The 21,755-nt window shown below is 43.2% G+C and overlaps 1 long non-coding RNA gene across 1 annotated transcript; it reads left to right on the top strand.

Annotated features, from left to right (window-relative positions):
• Window positions 1-947: 947 nt before the first annotated feature.
• Window positions 948-2,546, top strand: LOC144767236 (uncharacterized). The gene is made up of 5 exons (XR_013598113.1): window positions 948-1,019; window positions 1,105-1,197; window positions 1,282-1,365; window positions 1,460-1,564; window positions 2,331-2,546. It is a non-coding gene; the product is annotated as an uncharacterized LOC144767236 (long non-coding RNA).
• The last annotated feature ends 19,209 nt before the right edge of the window (window positions 2,547-21,755 follow it).

Genomic DNA, 21,755 nt, shown 5'->3' on the forward strand with positions numbered 1-21,755 from the left:
AATTGCAATACCACCAATGTGGTGTATTGCATTCAATGCCCATGCTCACTACATTACTTGGGCAAAACTATACAACCAATCAAAAAGCGCATTCTGCAACACCAGTCGCGAATCCGCTGAAAAAAGAGAATGCCCCATTAGTTGAACACTATCAACAATTGGGCCATAAAGAAACAGACATGCTATGGTGGGTGCTTGAAGTGATTCGACCCAACATACGACAAAAAAATGTGGACAGGATCCTCTCATTGAGAGAGGGCAAATTAATTTGCATCACTGACACAGTCAAAAGAGGCCTTAACTCTGCAACTGAGTGGCACACCTTGGCATGTCTTGCCTGAGCTATAGTTTACCTACAATGTTACAAGACCAGTTTTTCCAGCCCTTCCAAATTCTGTTTTTCAGAAACTTGTGTATTGCTAATTGTGCTGTTTCTTTTATATTATGTAATATATCTGTTGTAATGTATAAAAGATACTAGTGTCACGTATGCTCTACCAACACCAAGACTTGCCCTTTCTCCACGTATTAGTAATTCATTTTCCATTGAGTGGTTCATTAGATGCCCTTACAAATAGCGGGTCCCAAATCGCCTGATTTCCTGTTATAATTTGCAAAAATATGATAAATTACACAAGAAGCCAACCGTCCGTTCTGATAGCGATATCGGAATGCTGTTTCCCATTCACTCAATCTTAACCACTCAAAGATGGCGACCAATATTCCCTGTCAGCCAGAAAGGAAGTTAAGTCCTGTTTCGCGCTCCAAACAGCGCTTAAAAAAGACCGCTAGAGGCATTCAATAATTGTGCTTCACTCTTGCGGTTCGTCAGATTTACTTCGACGTACTCGGATATAGCGGTAAGTGTTTCCGAACCTAGTTAATGTGTGCATACAGCTGGCTTATCTTTGGGGCACCTCTGATGATAGTTATTCCCTTTAACTTCAGGATCTGCCTATTAACTGAGCCAAGCAGTCCTTGTAGATCTACAAATTCAAGACCTTGCCACAGTGTAAAAGGTAAATCTCCTTTCACATGCATGGCGCTAATTGGCTAAATTCATCCGTGTCTGCAGCCTACCATGTGTGTGTCTTTTTGTTATAGGTTTAAATCACTTTCACTTCAGGATCTGCCCATTAACTGAGCCAAGCAGTCCTTATAGATCTACAAATTCAAGATCTTGCCACAGTACAAAAGGTAAATTTCCTGCCACATGCACGGCGCCATTGGGCTAAAATCACTCGTGCCTATAGTTTATCATTTGTGTGTCTTTTGTTATAGGTCTAAATCACATCGCTGTAAATATTTGTTTGGTGCGAAGAGACCGTGTTACCTTCGCGTTTATGTATCTTTCCTAAACTAAAGGTGCGTTTCAACATATTATTTGACATATGCCCTAAAATACTAGAAAATGTTTATTAGACCTCTATCGACTGGTCTCTTATTCTCTTCCTCTTAGCGGCTCACATTAGAAGTGGCTTGACTAGCACTCAGTTCGTCTCCCGCCTACGCCCTCAGCAGCGCGTGAGCACCAACAGTAGGCGCGCAACTAACAGACCTATAGGTAATCTTCGATTCAGGCTTATTTAGAATATTGACAGTGTCAAATAAATACTACGTTTTGTCACATTTAGCACCACCGTTTTATTCAGGCTCGTTGTTACCAAGCCCCAACGTGACATTCATAAGACCCTAGTTCTTGGTATGTCGGTATAGCAAACGTGTGCACTCACCTAGATGTATTAAAGCGAATGCATTATGCACGTACATGCACTGTAACAATGTAGACTAGGATGGGTCATACATGTGTTGTGAATGTTCAAGCAACTCGATGGGTATTTCAGTGTTGACAATTGTTTTAGGCAGTGTGATGCAACCCTATGTGAAACCCGATCGACAAAGATTTATATCCTATTCACCAACATAAGACCGAACATGTTTTAAATAGAAGCTGAACTAAATATGAATTTGATCCAAGCTAGCCAGATCACTGAAGATGCAATTAGCCAATTTAAATTGCCTTCTTAATTAAGGTTCATTGAACAAATATCCGTCAAAATCTGTATTTATATGTAAGTACCCATATAAAGTATAGTTTCTGTGTACATAGAACGACCAACTTCAACCAGTTTGTAAAACAGGGTCTCATCTATGTTTTTGTTGAAATCAGATGAATGTTGTTATTCATGTTTATTGTACATATGAGTACTATGTTTGTAGTGTTTGTAGCAGTAAGGTCAGTCACTCAGTTTTACATGTAGTTTGTCACGTAGGTGTATGATTTTTCGCAAATTATGATGGATGTGTAACTGTAAACATTTATGTTTCAGACTACACCGTATTTCTAAGCAGTATATAAGTGACATCAGTCCTGAGGATGGTCTCGGAAACTGTGCTTTAAGAGACCGAAACGTCGACACCATCATCTTATCCACGCAATGTTTAGTTCATTTTGATTTGGGATAGATGGTCTTTTAGGTTTTGCTGTGACACATATTAATTTGATTGTATTCCTGTGTACCTGCATCTCCTATTTTCTGCTTTGTTGAACCATTTTTAAAAGAAACTTTTGATAAAATTTATTTTTTAATATACACCTTCGTGTTTTGTTGTTTATATGTTGTGTATTTGTTATATGTGACCTCATGGTTCTGATTTATTCAACTTTAATGTATTAACTTTGATGTATTAGCTACACTTTAGGTTGATTGACCTCTCCTTGTTTAACTAATTATAATTGATAATTCGTTCAAACTATATCCCTTGAAGGCACTTTTACCCCTCTACTATATTACCCAAGCCCTCAAGGGTTATTTTGGGTCGCTCACTGTTTGATTATCATTTTACCTGATAGGTAAGACACAGTGTACGATCCCATTAACACCTATTGCAGAAAGATGTACATGTATGCATGTGAGTAATGTACTCCCATTTCCTTTTAGGAGACAATGCATATGCCCTCCGCTCCTTCATACTCACCCCCTACTTCAACCCCTCAACACCCAGTCAAAGGAGATATAACAGGGCCCACAAGAGCACAAGAAATATTGTGGAGCGTACCTTTGGTATATGGAAGAGCAGGTTCAGGTGCCTGCATAAGAATGGAGGAGCTCGGCAGTATACCCCCATCACCTGCTGTAAAATCATTGCTGCCTGTGCCATGTTGCACAACCTTGCTGTGAAGAAGGGCACAGAGGTGGAGTTGTCAGACTTTGAGGATCATGACGACGAGGTTGCTGTGCCTGAAACATAACCTGCTGGAGTGTCAACACCAAGTGATGGCAGATACAGACGTGAGGATATCACACGCAAATATTTCTGAGTAAGTAATGAGACTGAGACATATGTAGAATGCACGAAAATTAGTTTAATTTTGTATAGATCTCGGTATGTTAAAGAACAAAAGTGCACCAGAAAGCATTTCACTGCAATGCTCACAGTGAGGAAACACACACAGACAGGTGTTGTAAGCACCCACCGTAGTTTTATATTGTCACTACGCAGGTATCCAAGGCACAAATGTGCAACACAAACTTTTAACTTTCTAAATTGTATGTCCAATGTCACTAGCCCATACTATTAACTGTTCATTTGCGTCCACGCTTAGCACTGCCAGATGTATGTGGCTCATTCTGTTCGCTGGGTGTTGGGCCTGTAGCCTCACCTTGTCGCCTGCTGCTCCTCCTTGTCTCTACAACAAGGGGGCTTGCCATGCTGCTCCTACTTGTGCTCCCTTCACTCTCTGGCACTTCAATAGCAGCAGTTTGTGCAGTTTGAGCATTAATTAGTGCCTCAAGCGCACCGGTCATTCCGGCTATGCCCCTTGTCAGGTGATTACTGTTTTGAGTCAAGACCTCCTGACTGTTCATGCTACGCCTGCATAGCAGGGATGTGGCTGTGGCCAGGCGGTGAATTGCTTTGTCAGTTCTCTGTGCACGCTGCTTCTCCCTGCACCTTGATGATATTTCTGTGTCCAGTTTTGTGCACAGTAGCTGCATGGATTGTGTCATGTCATGTATCCCTGTAGCCATGTTCTTGTTTACTTCCACCAGTTCCCTGATGCCCTTTCCAATTTCTTTCATGTTGATATTGAGGTTGCGCATTTGTCGTTGACAGGACATGATGCCCTTACCCTGCATCCTCTGAATCTTTACCATGGATCCCTCCAGGCCTTGGAACACACTGGACCCCTCCCCACATGCACCTACACTCCTTCCTTGGACTGTGCGGCGTCTTGTGGTACTAGGGACAGGCTCCGCGCTGGGATGCAGTGTGGCAGAGATGTCAGCTCCAGGCAAGGTGTGTGGGTCTTCAACCACCATTTCACCGGCAGCTGTCTCCATTTTGAACAGTGGGGGAATGACATGCCTCCTGCTAGGTTGTGCTGCAGGTGTTTCAACATCCAGTGATGCTGGCATATCTGGTGACGACAATAACAGTGGGGACTGTGAAGGTCGTGGGGATGCCTGCAATTCTTCAGTGATTTCAGGGACTTGGGAAGGTGGCTGCCCACTCGGTACACCTGTGTCCTGTGATGCACTAGGACCTGGCTCCTGACTGTCATCCCTCTCGGGTGCCGTGCCTTCTGTCTCCTGTGACTGCCTTCTGGATTTGTGACCTGTGGACATATGAGCGTATATCAGCTAGGCGCAAATGTCTCACAACCACTACAATTAAAACTTTTGAAATTGCACAATTTACATGTTGCCTGCCCTTCATTATGTCTGCAATCATTTGACTAACTTGGTGGTTACTGTGCTGTATGACATGGTCTTTCATTAACTGACTACATGTACCATGATGCATTGCTACTGTTTGGCGCAGACACACTGGGACTGGGGTAACTTAGCTTCAAGGGGTGAGGGAAGGATGAGGGTGTGAGGGGGATTGCTGTGCATGCATCTTACCTTTTTTACTTGCAGCTTTGGCAGAGCTGTCCACTCCTCCCAGTCCGCAGACGCTTTCAGGCTCCAAGGTTGTGGCCACCATCTCCTCCAGGTCAGTGAGGGGGGGTGCTGTGTTCTTTCCACCACCTGTTTGTGAGGCCTGTTTGTGGTGGTCTGCTATTTCTTTTTTTGTGAGGCTCCTCAGGTCATGAAACCTCTCTTTTAAATCTTCTGTGACTCTGGTGGTCACTCCCACAGCATTGACTTTGTCGAGGATATCAAGCCAAATCTTCCTTTTTGCAGATTCAGCCACAGAGAGGGACTGGCTTCCGAAAAGTTTGTGGTGCACCTTTACCACCTCCTCCACAAGGACCTGCAGCTCCATGCTACTGAATTTCAGCTTTCTCTTTCTCTCTGTCTGCTCTGTGTCTTTGCTGGTTGCCATTTTTAAGGTTTTAAACTGCACAAACTCTGTCTGCTGCTGCTCCCAGTCTCTCTGCTCCAACTGCCTCTCCAGAACCTTCTAATTAGTTGCTGCTGCCTGTGTAGCCACTTCCTGGTAGGGAGGGGGAGGGTGGTAGCACCTGATTGGCTGTTGTCTTAAGTTTCACTTTTGCTTGCTTTCCGATTCGGAATTTACCGAATCGGTATTTACCGAATCTGTTTTTCCCATTCATTCCTATGGGCCTTTTGGCCCATAGGGATGAATGGGAAATACCGATTCTGTAATTACCGATTCGGTAAATTCCGATTCGGTAAATACCGAAAGTCCGATACCGAATTTTACCGATTCGGTAATTTATACCGAATTTTTCCCTACATCTCATTTACGGATTCTTGAATACCGAATCAGTAAAATTCGGTATTTAAGAATCGGTAAATGACATTTACCTACATCGGGCCCCTAGTCCCATGCAGAAATCTAGCCCCTTCTTCCATACCGGAACAGAGGGGGCTCTGGGGTCTTTCTATGATTTAGCAATATCTCTTTTGGCGAGGGTCAGGCCTAATTACTACAGATGCTTCTTATATCTGTTCCCCCCCCACCTCATCCAATACATGCAGCAAACCTAATTGCGCTGTGTGTGAAAGTTCCCACCCCAGGACCTCGGACAGACAATCCCACACGCCTTTCCAGAATCTGGCCAGTGGGCTACAACTCCAAACCGTGTGAATCAACGTCCCCACTTCCCTCTCACATCTAAGACAATTCGGGGATGCAATAAGGCCTGCCCGCCACAATTTCTCCCTAGTATAATAAATTCTATGTAGGTATTTGAATTGGATAAGCCGCAAGCGCATCGCTATGGCTGCACTTCTAGGGGCACCTGCACTCGGGCTTCAAGGAGCGCATCGGAGACCCAACGTAGAAAGCGGGCAGCAGCATGGCACTCTCACACTAAAGAGAATCGGCAACACAGAACAGGATAAAGTGACTGGCAACAGTTGAGATAAGAGTAGAAGACAGGAGGTCCATAACTTATTGCCCGATTGTATAGAAGTCAGAAGAAAGAAACGCAGAAATTGTGTGAAGTGATTGAAAAGATTTTCCAATCCGGGTTTTGATGGAAGGAAAATAAAGCGAATTTTACATAGAGGTACCGAGACATATCAGAACCCTGATGAAGCCGTTTTTTTTTTTTTAACCCCAGCAAAACGCGTTGGCATGGCAAAAGGGGATTGGAGTTTGAAAGAAGACAAGAAAACAAAGAAATCTTCAAGAGCCCAATTAACTGTCCTATGTTTTCTGTGAAATGTATATTATTGTCATGACATGTGGTGTGCTGCAATTACTGGTTTAATATTGTGGTCAATCCTAGGATTGCAGAGTGAGAAGTAGGGTGTTCTCTTCTCCCATTTTTATTGCAAGCACCCAAGAGACTAAGGAGGTATTATATATACTTAAGAGTGAACTGTCCCATTAGCGCTAGAATTCTCCTATACACCCAAAGGACTGCACTTCTAGGGGCCTCCGGTGCCTCTCGCCAGTCCTCCTCCTCCAGCACCCCAACATCACCTTCCCATGACTCTCTGAGCTTCTGCAATGTCGTGGAGCAGTGTGTGACTAATGTCTGATAGATGCGAGATATCTTTTTATCACCTAAGTCCCCTACACTAGATCTAAATTTAGTGCATTACTGTCTGACTGACTGAAAGCATTTGTTTTGAAATTTGTAATTTTTATATTTCATGGGAATCATAATTTCACCTGGCTATTCCAACCAATTTGTCATCACAGCCCTTATTGAGTCTAGGTACTCCAGGATTATAACAGATTGATTTGACCCCTATTCAAAGGGGTCATTAGTTAGACCATATTTGATTCTAATCATTGTCTCCATTATGGCATTTGATGCTTTTCCACTTAACTGGATTAAGCAGAAACGTTTCTCTTCCGCATCGGAGTAATTATGACAATTCAGGTGCTAGCAATAGGTGTTTTTTAGTCCAAAGGTACTAATTCTAGCTTCCCCAATGCCCTTCAGGCAGCTCCTTAAGGAGTTTCCACAGATATATCTGCTTCTATGTACCATTTCGATAATTGGATATCTAACAGCTTACTTGCATCACGTAAAACCTACACCCCTCTGCAATATCCCTTCAGCCCCCTGGTATTCTGAAGAATTATGGGGCACCAAACTCCATTGAAAAACACATGAACTACAACAGCGTCTATCTTATAAATGATATAATGCAGACTCTCTATAGCTATAAAGTTGGCATGAAGAAATATCAGCAACTATTTTGCACGATCCAAATCTCATATTTATGCTTCTAAAACAGAGTTCTGTAATAAATCCTCTTGCACAATATTTTTGTGATTGTTAGACACCTCCTAAAACTGTAGGCCTGCAGCAATTCCATATAGCCTGCTGAGAAGTTGTGCTCTACTCTATACTTTGCTGTAACAGATTGGTTACTATCCAGACAGGTGACTCTCTTCAACTTTCTACGGAGTCTCTATACTGTTCAGGTTCAATTCCAGATTCTTCTAATAAACCAGATTTCCAGAGCTCTCTATTAATGAGGTATAGGACTTTCTCCGAACAATAAAATCTGGGTCACCAATTGATCCCTGCCCGCCTCGCATTTTTGCATCAGACGTCCTATCTCTAATTCTGGCAGAGCTCTGTAATTGATCACTTTGCTCTTCCACTGTCCCGACAGTTTGATACATGTACTAGTAATTCTCCTCCTAATGGAACCCTTGGCATATCCTGAAATCCTTAGCAATTACCACACTAACTCTCTTCTATCTTTTTCTTCTAAAATCTTAGACTAAGCAGTCAACAAGCAACTTTCCGCTTATCTAGATTCTAATCGCCTATTAAATCAAGCAAAAGTTGATTCTGTCTTCTACATAGCTCTGAAAAAGCTTTGCCAGTGATTACCGATGAGCTAAAAATGCTTCGTGCTAAGCAGTCTTGGTCTTACCTGTCAGCTGCTTTTGACACTGTCTCTCAGACAGGGATTTACTCCTATCCTCCAGAATTTAGGCTGTGTCCTTATCACCTTCTCATTCAGAGGCTACTCCTCTGATCTGTAGAGTACCACATGGATCAGTGCTCATTGAATTGGACATAATGTCACATGCAGATGACACCTGAATGATCATCGCTGTTTCAGACAATCCTACTTCCATCCATAGGAAATTCCATGGCTGAATGACCGCAGCAGCCATTTGGATTAAAGCCACCTGTGTTACTACACTGAGGTCCTGTTCTGTGGAAATCCATCGGTTTCGTTGTCACCCTCATGATGGTTCTCTGAACCTCTACCTTTCCCCAGGCCAGTCAACACAACCAAAAACGTAGGCTTCATTATATAAACCATCTTGGTGCTGTCTGCTTTTGAGGATGTTAAGAAAGATCATTTCCCTCCTCTCTGAATCTACTGGGAAGACAGTCGTCCTCCCCTTAGTAAGTGGACTGAGGCACCTCTTGATATCAATCACCTCGAGAATGTGCAAAATGCCCCAACCCGTTTGATTCGGAATCTCAGGTCCTACTTGCCATGGGCAGAGATTTTGATTCTATCATTCCATCGGTTTCCCTTGCATTCCACACATGGTCCATTTTTTTTTTCTTCTGGGCAGCAAAACATTGGAACTCCCTTCCTGCCGCTGTAGGGTCCTTCTCTTCTCTTGTCAGGTTTTGTTCAAGTGAAAGCTCAAAGCGAGGTTCTTCGAAGGCGTAGCTTCACTTTTTTGTTGTCTGCAATGCTGTTCCACAGCTCCAGGACGCCCTCGGGGTGTTTATCACGCTCAATAAAAATGTATAGCATAACATATAACTTTGATCTGTGACCTTCTAGCATATAGACATACCGTTGATATTAAATATTTGGCAAACATTATTTTTAGTGTTTAAGAAGAGTAATGTAACGCTTGCAATGTACCAAATGATTAAACATTATTGCTGTAAGTCACTTATACTTGCCAGTTTGATGTTTTCAAAATGCAAATACGGCGGCCTGCCCTGAATTTGAAACTTGAATCCAACCATCCCTGCACCCAATCCTTCAGGCCAGTGTCTCACAGCTCAAGAGCACCACCTACTGTCAAAACGTCTGTTTACACCCGGTATGTGCAGTGCTGCTACAATGTCCTTTCACCTGATGAAGCCATAGGAAAAACAGCTTCTTACATAAATGTGCGGGTACGACGTCCACCGCGTGCATTGAAGGCCTCAACACAGACTCTTTAAAAGTGATGCTTCCAGTAATAAAAATACCTCCCAGTACGCTGAAGTGATCGTGTAAGTGTGGAGGAGCCCTGATTGTGTCTCATGCTGGTGAGGGGAGAGGCATGTTACCTCCTGAGTGTGCTCTGTTAGTGTCACTGTATTCACAGCTTGTGTCTGTGCTATTCTACAGTGTTCTGTTGCGCCAGAGGCAGATGCATGGTTACAGTAGTGCATTTTCTGTCTTCATGATGTAGGTGTTGACGCATTGTGCTTTTATTTGCGGCTCTGATAAAGCTACACGTTGCAATCTCTGTGGCCCATGCGCTCTGTTGCTGGTATCACAGAGTAATGCATCTAGCAGCAGCGGTGCGTCCATTGGGGCGTAGGGGCGTAGCCCCACCAGCCACCATGGACCCGCATCGCGGCCGCCGGCCAATCTTCTAGCATTGCAACAGATCAGCCGCCGGCGGGAATTGCACACGGGGGGTGGCCTGCTGCCGCTTGAGTGACAGTCCACACTCAGGCTGCAGCAGACCGTCCCGCTGGGGAACTTACAGTGCGCATGCTTGGGAAAGTTGGCAACTTTCTCAAGCATGCGCACTGTAAGTTCCCCAGAGGGACGCAGGGGTGCTTGTTTGCTGCCACAGCCCGGGTTTCCAAAGGGCGACAGGGCGAGCAGCAAATGTGCCTCCTTAGCCAATCCTGGCGCTGCTCCAGCGCCAGGATTGGCTGAGGACGGAGGGCAGGGTTTCCGCTCCAGTGAAGGCGCCAAGGTCCCAGAACTTAGAAGATGCAGGCGGCGCTGATCGGCGGTCAGGTAAGTTTTCCCTTCTTTATTCTAATTCCCCGGTCCCCCCTCCCACCCCCTGCAATTGGAGGAGAGGCAAAGACAAGAGCTGCGGTGGCAGGGACCGACCATGAGTCCACGCGGGCTCATGTTTGCAGGAGGCTGGGAGGGAGGCGCATTGCTGGAGCTCGCAGTATGGCTTGATTTGATGAAGAAAGAGCTGTGGCTTCCCATCTTTAAACCTCGGGGCTGTCTCTTCTCCGGGTTTAAAGGCGGGAAACTCCAGTCACGTCGGCCCGTGCAAGAGGCGCCTTATTTTATTTAAGAGCGGTGATGCAAGATCTAGGCTGCTTCCAGCATCCCTCGCTCCAGTGAAACGCAGAGGGGGCACTTGTCTGTTGAAGTCAGACTCCAGAGATCAGGGCAGTGAAATGAACTACCCTGGCTTTCTTTGCACGCTCTCGGTGTCACTGCGGCGGGCGCAGGAGAATCTCAGGGGTCCGGGAAGGACATGTCTGGGCTGTGAATGGAGGGCACATGGGAGACCGAGCCTGTTCTGCCATTTAAAGCATACAAGGCCCAGGGAAGGGGCGACCTCAGTCCTGAATTTTTACACTCAGCGCCCTGAATTTGCACCTATGCCAGTTGGTCACCCTAGTTACAGGGGCAATCCAACTCCGGCAAACAAAGCGCACATAAACTATTGCAAGAATGGCAATCTATTTAAAATACCAGTTTGTGTACACTGCAGACAATCATATGTCATCCAAACAGCAAGGAGTACACTGCTATCGTGCTTTTAAAGCAGCCTGCATCGCTGGCTTTTCACTGCAAGACCCGTTTCGGTGCAATCACCACACCATATTACAGTAGATTCTCGTCTCGTAAATAAAATTTAAAAATACACAACTACAAAAAAAAAATCCCACGGGTTCCCTGCCGACCACATACTACAATATTCTCTCTAAAACCTTGGTGCAGTAGCCCGAGTCCTTTCCTTTATCCACCGACTCAGTTTACATATGCTACGCTGACAAATATTTACTTGCAAAGCTTCAAGGTCTCTCGCCAAATACCAAAATACTGCCTTTTCTGCGTTGTTGGTAAAGGAAGCGGTGGAGTGTATTGCCTCACATCTGTCCTGCAGACACCATGTCATTGGACAATGTACTTTGTGACGAAAGGCAGAAGCCAGGGTTTCGCGTTGTATTATGCTGTTTAATCTTCAGACTCCGACAAAAACAACAGCATAAAGCTCGAGCCCATGTTTCCCAAACTCAGTTTAGTCGTTTGCAATCTGCGCCTACAGGATGATTACAAACAATTCTACATCTTTCTTATGTGTAAAGTAACGCACAAGTACTAGAAAAAGATCGATGTGCTTGTCTCCATGCAAACTCGGATGAACTTATGGCGGACTCATATACCTGCATTTATGTTTGTCTGTTGTATAATTCCATCATTTCATAACAGATGTTAATTTGTAAATGTTGCTGAAATAGTCTGCATGCAAGGCTCATTTTATAAAATATTGTGGACGGGCAATTAACTGTTGTAAAATATTGCAGAGGCTGCGTGCTCTAAGTTGCTCAAGCCTCTAGCATTAACTTAAGTTACAATGAAGAATAACTACTTTGCAAGGGCAAAGGAGGCATCAATGTCCAGTTAGCCACGTGTGCTACTACATGTATACATATTTTCACTGTATGGAGCTATAGTCTGTACATGAATATGTATACATGTAGCACACGACACAATGTGAAACGGAGACTCAAGAAAAAGCACTAAGTGTTGTTCGAGTCTTAGCCTCGCTCTCTGTTGATTAAGATAATTTAAAGGCTTACTGACAAAATGTGTTTGAGCTGGCAGCATCTTTATTTCACATTTTCATAACAATTTGGAAGGAATGTAGACGTCACTGGAATTCAATAGTAATCTCTCGAAGCTCGAACAATGTTTCTTCAGTGCCTGGACTGTGTGTATGTGACAGGACTGCACCATCTTCTGCGCATGATAAAAGAGCTCTGCATATGGCGTGCGAACAGCATAAATATTGAAGGCTGCAGTCTGGGAAAGCTAGGAGATTTCATTGTATGAAAGCTTGTGAAGGTGTTTGGCATTTGTCCAAACCGGTGAACCCTTGATTGTCACAACCCAATACTCTGTAAATTGCTAGTTTTATTGTTGGGAAGTCAAATTGTGAGCTGGATGTGTTCCTCCCTGGTGATTGCAGCCCGCTGGAGTGTGTAGAGGGAAAATAAAGGGAAAGGCGAAAGCTGGTCTGAGTGACGTTCACATTTGGAGTAATTAAGTTGCTTTTTGTGAGCTTTTAAGCCTTTTAATTGCTAATTGGTGATCTGACAGTCAAAGTGTTAATTTACAGCTGCCAAGACTTCAGATTGCTTACTTGTGACAGTTCCAGAGTTTCGGTGTACTTATGTCCACTTGTACAAGTGGCTCACTCCAGAAACTGTTGAATGTTTTTAATGCAGTAAGGTATGGGGCAGTTCTGATGTACCAAGTCAGACCCAGACCAGTCCCCACAGTTGCTCCGGATTAAGGGACATTGTCATGTCATCTCAGGCGCGATGTAAAGACTCCAAGTGAGCTGAGGACTCTTTTGGCTCAAGAACCAACTAGCTGGAGATCCTTGTGGTTGTTTAAAGATTTAGGATCAGCCTGTAACTCAGTCTTGAGCTGGGTGGGTGACCTCGATTACAAAGTGGCTGTGCCAGATGTCCCATTATGACCCCTTTTGCCTGTCTCCCCTTCAGGCGCACAGGGCATAAAACTGGGGGGTGCTCAACCCTGCCAAAAAACTGAGAGGTGACCCTAAGAGCACAGGTGCCATCCTATCAGGGGTGGGATGCTTTGGTGTGCTGGTCTGGTTTTCTGGGTGCATTGGCTCAAGTTTTTTCCCATGTAATTGATTGGGTGTCTTGGTAAGTTGCTTTTATGTGAATGTCTGACTTATGACTTCACATTCCTTTCAGTGTGCAGTTGCTTCAGTTTACTTTTCGAGTCACTGTCTAATTTGCTGGAAGTATTGCTTTAATTTTTCTTTCATTAAACTGTTTGACTTGCTTGGTGCTTTTATGTTGGTGCCTGCATGCTGAGGTGTACTCTTCTTTAGTTTAAATGTATGTGACTGGCCTGTTGACTAGCACCCTGCTTTCAAAGTGAAGGTTCACAGGTTCACACTTGCTTTAGTTTACTTTTGTATGGTTGACTGCATGCACTGTTTTGCTGGATGCATTGGTTTAAGGTACTACTTGATGCATTGCTTTCAGTTTGCTTTCAAGTAATTGCCTCCCATTTTCCCAATGCTTTGTGAAGGCTGTTTCCCAACTGCTGTGCAACTTCTTCTACTCTTAGAGCTGAGATTTTCATGAAAGTCTTATAGTCTGAATTCAGCACCTGAGCGTAATAGGACGGAATGTATGAAGCTCTGTGGTTATACTGAATAAGCTGCTACCTATGTTATGCCATCTATTAATGTAATAGCTGCACTTTCACAATTGCTTTATTAACCTTCCTGCTTTCTCAAATTTGCTTGAAAATGCACGATTTTTCTTCTTTTTTTTCAAAATTTTCTTGGGGGGGTAATCCCCCCAAACCTCCCTTTTGGAGTTTGGGCTCGCTCGCTGCGCTTGCTCGCTATCGTGCTGTATGCATATCTCTTTGCGCCCCACCACTTTGAAATGTCACCCGCCGCCCAAGATTTTAGCATCAACAGTATTAGGTGTTGAGATGTGATATTGGTGGTCTCAAGTGAGTTAAGTGTGATTTAGCCATGTGTTACATTACAATGATGATGGTATCTCATGTTGTGTGTAAGTGATAGGGAGGTTCTTGTGTGCTCTGCTGGGTGCTGGGGTCTGGTTCCAGTGGTACATTTCAGGTCTTTGAGGTATGCGGTAGGTGTTGAGACATTCAAGTGCCTTTAAAGTTGGTTAGAAGTGGTGCGTTGCCATATGTTGAACCTGGCCAGTTTGTTGCTTGCATGAGAAATTGCGTTGGTGTGTTTAAGATGTTCCGTTTCATTGGTAGCTCGGGGGGGGATTTGCTGTGGCCCTGGGCAGTCAGCGGTAACTGAGCGGTACCCTAAGCAGGCACTGGTGTTCATTAACCAAGGGCTGCTAGTCCTGCTGCAATCCAATAAAACAACCACTTTACTCCCTCCGGCCTTAACTCTCTGGGATGGTGAAGCTGAACAGTCAAGATGTACTCTCAGAGGGGGCAGGGGACAGACACGAATCCATACTGCCAGGAGAAAAGAGGAGAACTTCACCTCTTCTAGGATACAGTCTATGCAGTTAGATAATGTACTTATAGACAAGGGTCAAACCTCTAAGCCACCCACTGCAAACTCCCCTAAGTTAAACTGTCTTTATCTAAATGGCAGGTCTATTCCAAAACACTCCATTAGAAATATGGGACATACTTAGTCACCTGCTCCCAGACATATGTTTTGCTACAGAAACATGGCTTCACACATCGCACCTTCCTTGTGTTTTTGTTGCTCTTGCTGATAACTATAAACTGGCCCGACTAGACAGGGAAGCCAGGGGTGGGAGGGTGGGGGTGGGGGGTGGAATGGTAATTCTTTTTCAAGGCACTTCAAGCTACAACTAATCGGCACAACACTCTAAAAGTGGGCAGAAATAGCAATATTCAAAGTGGAATTACCCTATGGGGAGGCATGGAAAGGAGCTTTAATATACTGCCCTCCGGGTCCCAAGAAGGATTTCAGGCTTAAATTCACTGAATATTTAGCTACCCATGTGATATCCTCGTTCAATTTTCTCCAGGGATGTTAAGTATCATGCTGGACTAGCATCTGACCCCGACGTTGCTAATCTGTGTCCAATCTTATAATACTTGACCTTCATCTGCTAAAAACGGGGCCCACACACATTGCTGGCCATACTCTGGACCTGTTATTTTCCAACTCCAAGTCTCTATATACTGACGAACCTGAACCTCTCACATGGACAGATCATTATTTAATTCAATTTATTATTGCAGTCAAACACTCCCCTTCAATATCTGGTAAAGGAAAAAGAAGTAACAGCTAGATGCTGGAAGCAGTTATCTGCAGCCAGCTTTCAAGCGGTGTTTAAAACTCCAGACATGGATAATACACTAAACATCAATGCCTCTTGGGAGACGTTCTCAGGTTCCTTGCTTGATACTATCATCCCATTCAAACCCATATGTCCAAATCAACTAGAGCTAACGCTCTGTGGTATACAGCAGAATTACAAACTGTCAAATCAAACTGCAAGAAACTAGAACGTAGATGGAGAGCTTCAAAAGATATCCTACAGAGACACCAATACAAAGAAGCATTAGGGGCTTACCATGAAAAAATCAAATAAGCTAGAAGACTCTACTACACTCTAGGTAGAACTGATCTGGCTGGAAATTCAGCAACAGAGCTATCTAAAGTCATAATGGAGCACACCAACCCCCTTGCCTGCAGCTCAGTTATCATAGCCTTTCAAACACTCTCTGACTCATTGGCTTCATATTTTGAAATAAAAATAGATAATATCTATAGTACTTTTTACAACGACTCATTGGCGTCAACATACATAGATCTGGACAAGGCGTCAGGAAGCAGCTTTCAGGCTATGGTAGAAAGATTTGAACCTATCGCACATTCTTAAGTATTAGACCTTCTAACTAAAACAAAATCTGGGTAACCAGCAGATCTCTACCCCTCCCCCTCATATCACAGCCTTTCTATCCAGTTCTCTTGCTGTATGCAATCTACCCTTGTAATCAGCAACACTGCTGAAAGATTGGAAAACTGTGGTGATGTCATGATGCCAGCATACTGGCAGAGAACCTTGTACACTATGTGATGTCATTTAGAGTGTTGTGACAGTAGGGTTCTGTACTTGTCGGTTGGGGACCTGGGCTGTAGCTGTGCTAGTTGGGACAGCTCTCTTCTCCCTGAAATAAATACATATTGAAGATAACATTGGTGTCTGCCACCTGTCTTTACAAAAACCCCTTTTGTAACACCTATTTTAAAAAAAGCCTTCGGCTTATCCCATGGACGTGTCAAACTATCGTCCTATTTCCCTGCTGCACTCGATTAGGAAGCTACTAGAATCTTATGTCAACAAACAACTTTCCTCATACTTAGAAGCACATCATCTGCTTGATTCCTCTCAATTGGGTTTTCACTCTGCTCATAGTGCAGAAACTACTCTGGTAGCGGTAGTCAATTCACATAGTGTCTCTTTGGATGCAGGTACACCCATGAAGCTGGTCCTGCTCGATTTGTCAGCAGCATTTGATAATGAATATCATCCCATTCTTATCCATAGTGTGTTTGAGATGGGAATACACGGTGCTGCACTGAACTGGTGAAAAGAAGCACACGGCAACCTCAAGTACGTACTTCATTTATTGCGTCCTGGCAAGGCAACTCCCAGGCAGCAACTGCCACAAGTGGAACAGACCATTCCAGAGTGGAATCCCACATAGCACGAGCTCACACACAAACTCCCAGCACATTCCACTGATCCCAACACCCCCCTTCCTTCACAATAATGAAAAGCAAAAGATGCAGAAGATGAGTAAAATGAATAAAAAATAAAAAATACTGGAAAGAAATAATAAAAAAAACGATGAAAACATAGCATAGCAATATGATATAGCATACAATAACTTTACAGCATTTTATAATCTTGAAACTTTGCTGGAACAAACTTCAAACTGGTAGATGCACCCCTAGAGGGAAATCGATCAAAATGAATAGTATCCTTGCTGTGAACAGCTGTAGGAGAAAAAGGACTCTAAATTGCTTGTTAAAATACTCAAGCATAGACTCAGGTACAATGGAAACAGCATACTTATTCCAAACATTCCTGTTGTGAACTATTTTAAGACACTATTGTAATTTTCCTGATTCATGCCCTTATATAGGTATAAATCACCATATCCTTATATAGGCATAGAAATCAAAACCATATTTAGGCATAGCTCATGCAGTCCAAATATGGCAGGGCTACTTCCACTAGTTCTGAAAATCTACAACCATTTCTTGGACAACTCGGCTTCAGCAGCTAGGGACTTTCCCTTGCTCGAGAACTGACTTGTCCAAGAACTCATGGAGTTTTCAAAGAACCGAGAGTCTTTAATGACATTATTATGTCCACCTTTACGTCAAACCCGGCAACTTCAAGGTATAAATATGCCCACACTTGCCATAGCAAACATACGGTGGTTTGGAGCAGTTCGACTATCTACTTGCCCGACTCATCCTGCTACAGCAAGTGCCGAAGGAAGCCGACCTTCCAGCAGACGCACTGAGAGAGACGCTATCTTTTCTCCTGCCGAGAAATCCAGCTCCAGTGTTTCCAAGCTACCCTTGCGTGTTGTTGGGAAATCGAGTCCCGAGACTGACCTTCTCCATTCTAAAATAAGGTACGGAGCTGATTAGAACCTAAGAGAAATTTTGGACAGATTCTTGGCAAAAGAATACTACATTTATGCTACACCTCACTTACTTCTTCCCTCGTACTAAGCTTAGGTTAGGTACACCGGGGTAGGCGTATTTTAGAAGCACCAGTTGTGTACTTTTAGCCTCTGTTATTTATGTATGTATTTATCTATGGTTTAGGAACCATACAATGCTCTTGCAGTATTATTTTATTCTAATTTTTATACTGTATGCGTTATATTTTGCAACCAGTTTTACGATTGTAGCAGTTCATTTCTAATGCTTGAGAAAGAAGACTGTTCAATAAAACCTTTTTATTGAAAACGCCCGTCTATCTATTCCTCTGCCACTCTGGTGAAACGAAGCATGCACGATTGACTGAGTGAAATATCTATCTATTGTTTCCACGACTCTGATGATCAGTTTTATCATGGGGAAACAAAGTTGTCATGTTCATGCGGTTGTCAGAAACTAATCCCTTCTTGTGAATTCGAGAAAGTTTCTAGTGACCTCTGAGCTAGCTGGCACTCACAATTAAGTCTGGTATATTTGATAGAGACCTAGTAGACCTCAGTCCTACATCTAATCTATAGGATATATTATTCCAATACGCAGAGCCTATTGGGACTATAGGAACTACACTAAATGGCGCCCAACGTTTGGTAAGGCACTAATTTAACGCTAGATACTCAGTCGTGCTGTTCACAGAGACCCCTCTTTCCCGTAAAATACTCCAATAGAGGTCTGGAGTGGGTTAAAGGACAAAATATCTGCCTTAAAATGAGTAGGATGAAAAATCCTATGTATTAGTTTTGGTTTTGTTCAACGTTGAAGGATACAGTGTCTCAAAATATTGTGCACCTTATCTTTATTCCTTGAAACTTTCTCAGCAAAACGTGCAACATAATGCAAGATAGTGATGAAGAGAACGGTGGACCTGCAGACACTATTACCCGACCGGGTTTAGACGAGATAGGTCTCCAACAAAATGACCCGGATGCTGTAGTCATCCCGGAAAACATAAGAAAAGCCATAGCTATAAAGCTTATAAAATCACCGAGAGATGGTACGGTTATATTCGTCATAGAGGCACATGAATATCAGCAGACAGAGGTATTCTATTCATGGATTGTCTTTCCACAAGTAAATCCCACAACAAATGTGTTCCACTTCTACAAGATGGAGGAACATCCAGCGGAATACGTTCCTTTCGAGGACGTTGAAATTCCACTAACTTATCAAGAGCATCAGCTCTGGTTTAAAGGTGCCCTACAACATCAAAATTACATTACCAGGCTCGGTCCACTAGGTAGGCCAGGAGCAACATAACCGGTACTAGCCAGCTATACACCGCATCCTAACATTCAAAGAATGTCAGATGATTGCACCACACGTGGAGGACTGTGACACTTGGGGTACAGTCTTTGCTTCAATCTACACAAAAACACATGGTGTCCCGTCTATGGCGGTAATACCAGACGTTCTGAGACAGATTCTAAATGAATACGGTCCAGAACCATCCTTGAATCTTGGTATGAAATTACTGAAAGATTTCAAACAGGTCTCAGCTATCTTATTAGCTAACGTTAAAGGTGAAGCAGGATCGGTGGCAATCCACCAAAAATTAAAAGAACTCGATATTACTGAGCAACCATATGAACTTGCCAGAATTATTGAAAAACCCTATGAAGAACTAGGGAGAGATAGTTTGGATGGGAAACCAGTAAAACCAGAACTGACAGAAAATCCTGAAAAAGTTTTTATCAAAAACAATCTAACCACTCCTAAAAAGAAGTAGGAAAATACTAGACAGTCACTTCCTAAAGAGAATCACTCTCAGTCCAGAGGTAGATCTCCTCAAAAGGAGCACTCTGAAAAGAAGTATAACCTTAGAAATAGGGATAATTTAAGAAAGCCTGATAGATATCAAGATACTGATACACGATCCAGCATTATATAAAAATCATGTGGGATGGGATGATGACTCTCCTCACCATAAAATCCAGTTGAAAAATCAACCTTCTGCTCAGAGGCAGTATACAGTAAAGCAGGAAGCTAAAAAACAAGTCAGGGAGATCTTAGATCAACTTGAATACCAAGGGGTGATTGAAACATGCACCTCATCAATGAACAATCCTTTGTTTCCTGTCTCCAAAGCAGAGAATACATATCGTCTAGTTTTGGACTACAGACATTTAAACTCTTGTTGCAAAACTTTTGCAGTACAAAATGCACACAGTGCAGCACTGATGAATAACATCGGTCGCAAAAAATATAAAACTACATTAGATATTTCAAACGGTTTCTTCTGTCAAAACATTGCACCAGAAAGCAGGTATTTGACCGCTTTCTCAATAATGGGGACATAACAACACTTTTGTCCCCCCCCCAGGGATTCAAGAACAGTCCTGGATTATTTTCAGCCAGAGTAACAGAGTTACTACAAACGTATGATGATGAGGCATTATCTTATGTCGATGACATCTATCTTACAGATGATGATTTGCACAGACACTTGAGCAGGGAGAACACCATAATACTTGGATTCGCCTCTGAAGGGTATAAATTCAACTTAAAAAAATCAAGAATTGCCCACCTCAATGTCCTATTCTTAGGATACGAACTTTCAAGTGAAGGCAAGAGCCTGGTAACAAACTTTTTAGAAAAATGTGCGCCGCTAAAACCTCCAAAAACGCTGAAAAACTTACAGTCAATTTTAGGATTCCTGAACTTCAGAAGAACATACATTCTGAATTACGCAGAAAGGGTTAAACCTCTCTACGAACTAATCAAACTTGATTTCAAACCAACTAATTTTGCGTTCAGTACAAACAGACATGTTGGCAACAACTCACTTAATGTTAATGTTAATGTTAATGTTATATGTGCTTGTATAGCGCACGGCTGCCCCAGCTAAGGGGCGTCCCAGCCAAGGGGCGTCCCGGCACTTACAAACACGCGACAATGTACGGAACCTTGTAATCCGAATCATCCCAGGGAGATGCGGATTCACATACCTAACCTTTAATGAAGCTGAAAAGGTACCAATAGCTTACAAATCACATTTGTACACACAAGCTGAAATGAAATTCACTTCAACAGAAAAAATTCTGACAGCGGTTCAGACTGCAAAGGAGAGAGCCCTCGCACAGGGTAAATGCATAAAAGTCATTACACCTGTACCTGCCTTAGAGGCAGTAACAAAGACAAGCATTCCAAATGCAAAAGCTCTGCATCCAAGATGGATACAATGGGTTAATTCTCTTGCTGCAACCAACGTTGAATACGTTTTTGACCCTTACTTGAAGACACAAGAATTTCTCCAATATGAACAAGAATGTCCTCTGCGTACTGAAATTCTAACTCTAGAACATTACGGCTGTATAATTTATACAGACGGATCAGCACAGCCCGCAATTGGGGGCAAACAAGCTTATAGTGCAGCATGCACAATTGTTAAAGGTCGCTGGCGCGATGGTAAATTCCGACCTATGGTCACAAAAACTCAATCTATAGGAGACTGTACAACTCAGCACGCTGAACTCCAAGCTTTCAAGATGGCGCTTGGAAATACCGATCGCGAGCTCCCCACACCCATAGTGTGCGATTCGTATTACTGCGTCCAGTCTTACAAAGAATATCTGGAGAACTGGGTTCAAAATGGTTTTAAAGACACAAAAGGTGGCACAATAAAGCATAAAATGCTTTGGGAACAGGTAGTTATTTTGCAGAAAGAACTACAAAAGACTCACGTGATCCATACACTGAGTCATCAGCGTGATGGCGTTCAAGTTGAAGAGAATTCATTGGCTGATGAAGCCGGGAAGACAGCTGTTCAAACGGCTTCCGTAGCTTCAATCAATCGTTCAAAAACAACAATAGACGGCAAAACCATGCTCGCTGTCAATGCCTCGAACAAAGGCAGTGGAGAAGCGTTA

The sequence above is a fragment of the Lissotriton helveticus genome, chromosome 7 (assembly GCF_964261635.1).
Source record: "Lissotriton helveticus chromosome 7, aLisHel1.1, whole genome shotgun sequence".
Lineage (NCBI taxonomy): Eukaryota > Metazoa > Chordata > Amphibia > Caudata > Salamandridae > Lissotriton > Lissotriton helveticus.